The following is a 6,000-nucleotide window of genomic DNA, read 5'->3' as shown; positions in this document are numbered from 1 at the left end:
AGCCTATTGAGCAAGATATGAATTTCATCGAACAGGCAATTCTGGCGCGAAGCGCAAGCAAAAATTTTATATAGTAACATGAAAGATTTGGTTTTTTTTTGCAAGTCTTCCCCTCACATTATTTCATTCACTCGTCTTCCTTCTCTTATTTTCCTCTTCTTTTTTTTCTTCTGTCTTTCTTCTTCTTTTCCTTTTTTCTTTTCTTCTTTCTCCCTTTTTTCTTTTTTTTTGCTCTGCCAATTTTTTCAGGGGGGGCACCTGGGGGGCACACCAAATCTCAGGGGGGCACGTGCCCCCCCCAGGCCCCCCCGTAGCTACGCCACTGAATATTAGTAAGAGGTATACAGCATATATTTATCGTGTATAATCAAATTGAAATACATATATCTAAAACGGCGGAATTGAATTAAATTCGCGAAATGATGTCTGCGTACAACGTCGTATTCCTATAGAGAGAATAGGGCTCTATTATAGGGTTCAATATTTGTTCCATATTTGGAACCTCCAAGGTTCCCTATAAGGTTTAAGTTACGTTAAAAATAGCCACTTTCTATATGTAAAAAAATAAGTTCCTTGAACACGTAAAGAACCCTTTGGTGAACCCTTTTCCCACAAGAGCACAATCATGTTAATGAGTAGCTGACTGCTAAATACACACGCACATACGCGGACAGAAGGGCAATCGTTATGTATTGTTTTATCTCGTAAAACGAAGAATTGCGACAGCCCAAAACTTTATTTTTCGATACGACATGTATGTCCTGAAAGAGCCCGAAAGAACTAATATTAATCGAGCGCACATTGTGTAAGTAAAGTGAAAATGTAAGATATTCATTGCTATAGTATTGTTTTGTCAAAAACAGTCAATTGTGCCAGCTCCTTTCCTTAGAAAAACAAATCGACAAAAATTCTGCTCCCCCATCCGCCCTTTATTGTAGGGCAGAATTTTTTTTTCTCGAAAACTAAGATTTTCTCTCTGACATTTCCCGCCAAAAGACGGTGTACAACTCTCCAGTGAAGTACATTATCATACTTCGTAGACCCAGGACCAAAGCAACAGCTCTTGTACTGTACTCGATATCGCACTGGACGACGACCTCGGGTAGCAGCAGGACTCCAAACATCGACGAAGAGACGTAAGAACTTACTTGAAAGAATGGCATATTGCCAAGGATCGGTAGAATCCTTCTGCAGGTTTCCAGGCACGATTCCAAAGAGTGAAACGTTATGTGATACACGTAAAACATTCGTGTGTTGTTCGTTGTGTCTATACAAGAATGTATAAACAACGAACGTTCGTTTATTGAAATATTCTGTGCATCATAAAATGAAATACTATAATCTCAAACATTTGACGGCAAGCTATTGGGCGCTATTAGACCAACATGCATGAGGAAAGAAATTTATTTAAATAAACGATTACAACTCAAATAAAATAATTTTCATTTCGCTTTTTTTTTTCATTTTTGAGCCCGCACATCTCTATTATTGGCTATTATTAGGCATTGTTTACCATTCAGAAATGATTATTGTATTATAATTTTTACTATGAAAGTGCAAGTTCAATCAATTGCCATGTTTATTTTGTGATCGGGTGAAATAATAATAATTTTTCAAAAATGATAGCTAAAATTCTGCCGAGACCCGGGACAGTTCTAACTTTTGCAAAGTATTGAACCAGGGACCTTCAGTCTGACGCTCTCCCAACTGAGCTATCTCGGCATCTTAAATCCTCTTGTATGTCAAATGTATTATGAAGAGAGCTTTATGGATGGAAGGTTTTGATGACGTCATTTAAATAAATCTCTCTCATATCTTGAGAAGTCTGAGAAAAAGGATTTCATAGGAATGTCGTTTGTACCCCCTTTCCTAAAAAAAATGCGTCGAAAAGTTTCAATTTCAAGCAAATTAAATTGTTGCTCTTTTAAAAAAGACCGAAAATGGCGTCTTCTATTTTTATTTCCCCATGATACAAAATTAGCGGTTCAAATTTCTTTATTTTTGTCCAAAAAAAATATGTGTTATATATATCATCAATGTTAACGTAAACCTCCGTTGTTCATTGCACAGTGATTTTTTTCGACGAGAATACACATACAGAAATAGGGTATGCGCTCCGCGCAATAAGAGGGGAATTTCTGTGCAGAAAGAGTGCTTTTTCACGTACGACGTCATCGTTGCCTTTTGAAAAGGCAACAATGGATTTATTCATTTTGGCTATTTCCAAGGTTGTCACGCTTTCAAGCTTCACTTTTTGTGACAATCCTTACAACCATCTTATTCATTGTACAACAGAATATACCACTTAAATTCATTTATGATACATTTGATAATAATAATATAGGGTATTTATATTGCGCACATATCCACCTTGTTAGGTGCTCAAGGCGCTCCTATATTACCCGGCTATGCTAGGCGTTCATAGCGCACACAGCTTTTTAAGGAATTAATTCCTACCGGTACCCATTTACCTCACCTGGGTTGAGTGCAGCACACTGTGGATCAGTTTCTTGCTGAAGGAAATTGATAATCTATATCAACAAATATTTGTTCATTGTCTTGATTTCAAATTTTAGTTATGTAACTCCTTGTCCAAATGTTTGTTTATGAAAAATGTTGTAAACACCAAAAAATGAGCAACAAAATAAAAAATATATCGAACAATCGCCACTTAGTTGTTTCTTTTCTCATGATAAGGGATCTATTTCTCATCTAAATGAGGTTGTGAGATAGGAAATTATCCATGGTGTTATTTATAGTTGCTTGAACCTCTCAAAGTTGTGAAATTGGCGACGAGAAAGACACTTATGATAGATATAAATAATCCGCTTCGTGCTATATAGGGAGGGATCCCTCCCTACATCCACTCACTACATGATATAGGGCACGTAGCACACTATGCTGTGTATCACAGCCTTTTGTTGGTTGCCAATAACATGCATTTTGCTGTGATATAAAGGGGTGGCAATTATGTCTATACAGGGCCGTAGCCAGAAGCATTTTGTTGGGGGGGGGGGGTGTACCAGCTAAATTTGCCAACTAAATTTGGCGTGATCGCACCAACGTGAGCACAGGGGGAGTCTGATGGGGGATGTGCCCCCCCTACAATAATCACATGCCAAAAGATTTTGAATTTTTAGAATTAAACTAGTGGCATTTGGTGAATACTTTAAGGTAAATTATACAAAGATATACAAAGATATTTGCACTGTGAAAATAAACATTTTGGATCAAAATAGAAAGGCTAGTGTGCCGTAGTTGCTAACTTGCAGTATAATTATATACCCTATGCATTAATAATATCAAAATCAAAGATTTTTTAATATTTAATTGACCTTCTGTGCAAGACACTCAACTAAAATTTCAAGAGTGCTACTGCTAACAGTGGCGTGCCGTGGGTCGCGGCATTGGGGGGGGGGGGGCAGCAAAAATTTTGAGTCATTAAGTGGGCGCGCGAAGCGCGTTCAATTGCCAGGTATACTGACCTAATAGAGACACTTTAAAGGAGAATGAAACTCTTGGAGCAAGTTAGCTTTTGTGAAAGCAGAAAAATCAAAGAATAAGATCAACAAAAGTTTGAGTAAAATAGGACTAGCAATATAAGAGTTATGAGCATTTGAATGTCGAGATCACTAATGCTATGGAGATCCTCCCATTGGCAATGCGACCAAGATCTATGATGTCACAGATGAACAACTCTCCCCTTTTGGACACTGAAAATATACCCCAAAACATCTCTTTTTGCTCATTCTAATCATATGACAAACGATTCATCAATGATATAATGTTGTGAAACCTCTGTACTTGTCCTTTCATAAAGAGAGCACCTCACCTTGTGATAGACTCTATAAAAATGAGAATATAAGTGAAATAAGTACTAAAGTAATGAGGGAGTTGTACGTGTGTGACATCACAGATCTTGGTCGCATTGCCAATGGGAGGATCTACATGGCATTAGTGATCTCAATATTCAAATGCTCATAACTTTCTTATTATTCATTCGATCTTCCTCAAACTTTCAACAATATGTTTCTTTGATTTTTCTCTTTGATATGGATTCAGCTGGTTTCAAGGGTTTCATTCTCCTTTAAGGACTATGCAATTAAACGGATATGTATCTTAGTGATCAAATAATGCGAGCGCGAAGCGCGAGCTGAAAATGTTTGATATTCATTCCTAAATAGGGACATTATAAGCAAAGTTTTGTAATCATGATATGTACCTGTCTCACAAAACAAACAATGCGAGCGCGAAGCGCGAGCGGAAATTTTTTATATAACTTGACCATAAAAAGGGACATTTTAAGGACTATCTTTTGGAATTCATGAAGTGCGTACGTATCTCATCATAGTCATCTAATGCGAGCGCCAAGCGCTTGCTGATTTTGTTATAATTACAACTAAGCACATGAAGCACTTTTTGTGGTCATTGTAATCATGAACATGATACGTATTTCACTAATGAAATATTGCGGCCCAGAAGCGCGAGTTGACAATTTTTGAAATTTAGACCTGAAGAGGGGCATTCTATGGCTTGTTTGTAGGAATTTACTATTTCACTAATCAAGTGATGCAAGCGCGAAACGCGAGCTGAAAATTTGTTATAATTAGATCAGAAAAAGGGACATTTTAAGGACTGTCTTTAAGAATTTGTGCACTGCAAAAAAAAACGCCGGTGTTGATTTAACACCAGCCCGGTACCTATATCGGTCCACACCAATGCAAACGTAAACACAGACTGAAAATGTTTTATATTAAGGCCTTAAAAGGGGGCAGTTACTTCAAGTATATATTCATGAAAAAAGCATATATCACTACACAAAACAATAATAACTTGTGTTTTTTGCCAACTGCAAACTTGTAGACAAGTCTACAAGTTGTACACTTGTCTTCATGAATTTGCCAACTGCAGAGTTCTGTTCTTTTCAGTTCTGAAACGGGGCAGTACTTGTACATCACTTTGTCTTGCCTCTAATTTTACAAAACGAATGTGTTTGTTAAATCGTCAATAATTGTGGTATAATTTGCAAACTCACAAGCTTGTTTATATTAGGGGAGGACCGGGGGCTTACTTTGTGCGTTAGTATAGCTCCATCTGCTATGTATTTTGCTGACTAGTAGGTCTCTAAGCCTGGCTACATGGACTTGGATTTGCCAACTGGTTGTCTTTACTCCATAAGTCGTAACCTTCTTCGAAGTTGATACCTCTATTTTTCTTTCCTTTTTTTTTTCTTTCTTTCTTTCTTTCTTTCTTTCTTTCTTTCTTTCTTTCTTTCTTTCTTTCTTTCTTTCTTTCTTTCTTTCTTTCTTTTTTTCTTTCTTTCTTTCTTTCTTTCTTTCTTTCTTTCTTTCTTTCTTTCTTTCTTTCTTTCTTTCTTTCTTTCTTTCTTTCTTTCTTTCTTTCTTTCTTTCTTTCTTTCTTTCTTTCTTTCTTTCTTTCTTTCTTTCTCTCTCCCTTCTCTCCTTTCTTTTTTTTCTTCCTTTCTTTCCCTCTTTCTTTTTCTCCCCTATCCTCCATTTTGCCAACTGGTACATGATTTTGCCGACTGCCATGAATACCCCCCCCCCCTCTAGCTACGGCCCTGTGTCTATAGGCCTAACTTATATATGTACGTCATTAATTTTACTTCGAAAGTTCAAGTCCTTTAGCGCGTTATTGAATTCGGGAGGGGATCGTGTGACATTTTGTAAAAAAAAAATTATTATAAAATATCTGCCGAGACCCGGGACAGTTCATAACTTAGTAAGGTTTTGAACCAGGGACCTTCAGATCTTCAGTCTGACGCTCTCCCAACTGAGCTATCTCGGCATCTGAGAGCTTCACTCACCGTCCGGGCGGTTCAACTGTTCAATGGTGCTTATACCTTGGTCACATTTGTTCTACGGCGGCCGTACGGCGAGTCGAAAACAGCCGTTTTATTCATTTTAATTCAAACCACCTATATGTAGTTGGTACAACAAATGTTAAAACGGCTGTTTTCGACTCGCCGTACGGCCGCCG

At 37.5% G+C, this 6,000-nt stretch overlaps 1 non-coding gene across 1 annotated transcript; it reads right to left on the bottom strand.

The window, feature by feature from the left end:
- Positions 1-5,713: 5,713 nt before the first annotated feature.
- On the bottom strand, positions 5,714-5,808 carry TRNAF-GAA (transfer RNA phenylalanine (anticodon GAA)). Its single transcript has one exon. It is a non-coding gene; the product is annotated as a tRNA-Phe (tRNA).
- Positions 5,809-6,000: the final 192 nt, after the last annotated feature.

The sequence above is a fragment of the Lytechinus pictus genome, chromosome 1, assembly GCF_037042905.1.
Source record: "Lytechinus pictus isolate F3 Inbred chromosome 1, Lp3.0, whole genome shotgun sequence".
In the NCBI taxonomy this organism is placed as follows: Eukaryota; Metazoa; Echinodermata; class Echinoidea; order Temnopleuroida; family Toxopneustidae; genus Lytechinus; species Lytechinus pictus.
The sequence above is the reverse complement of the archived record's forward strand: the minus strand, read 5'-3'. Positions and strand labels throughout refer to the sequence as shown.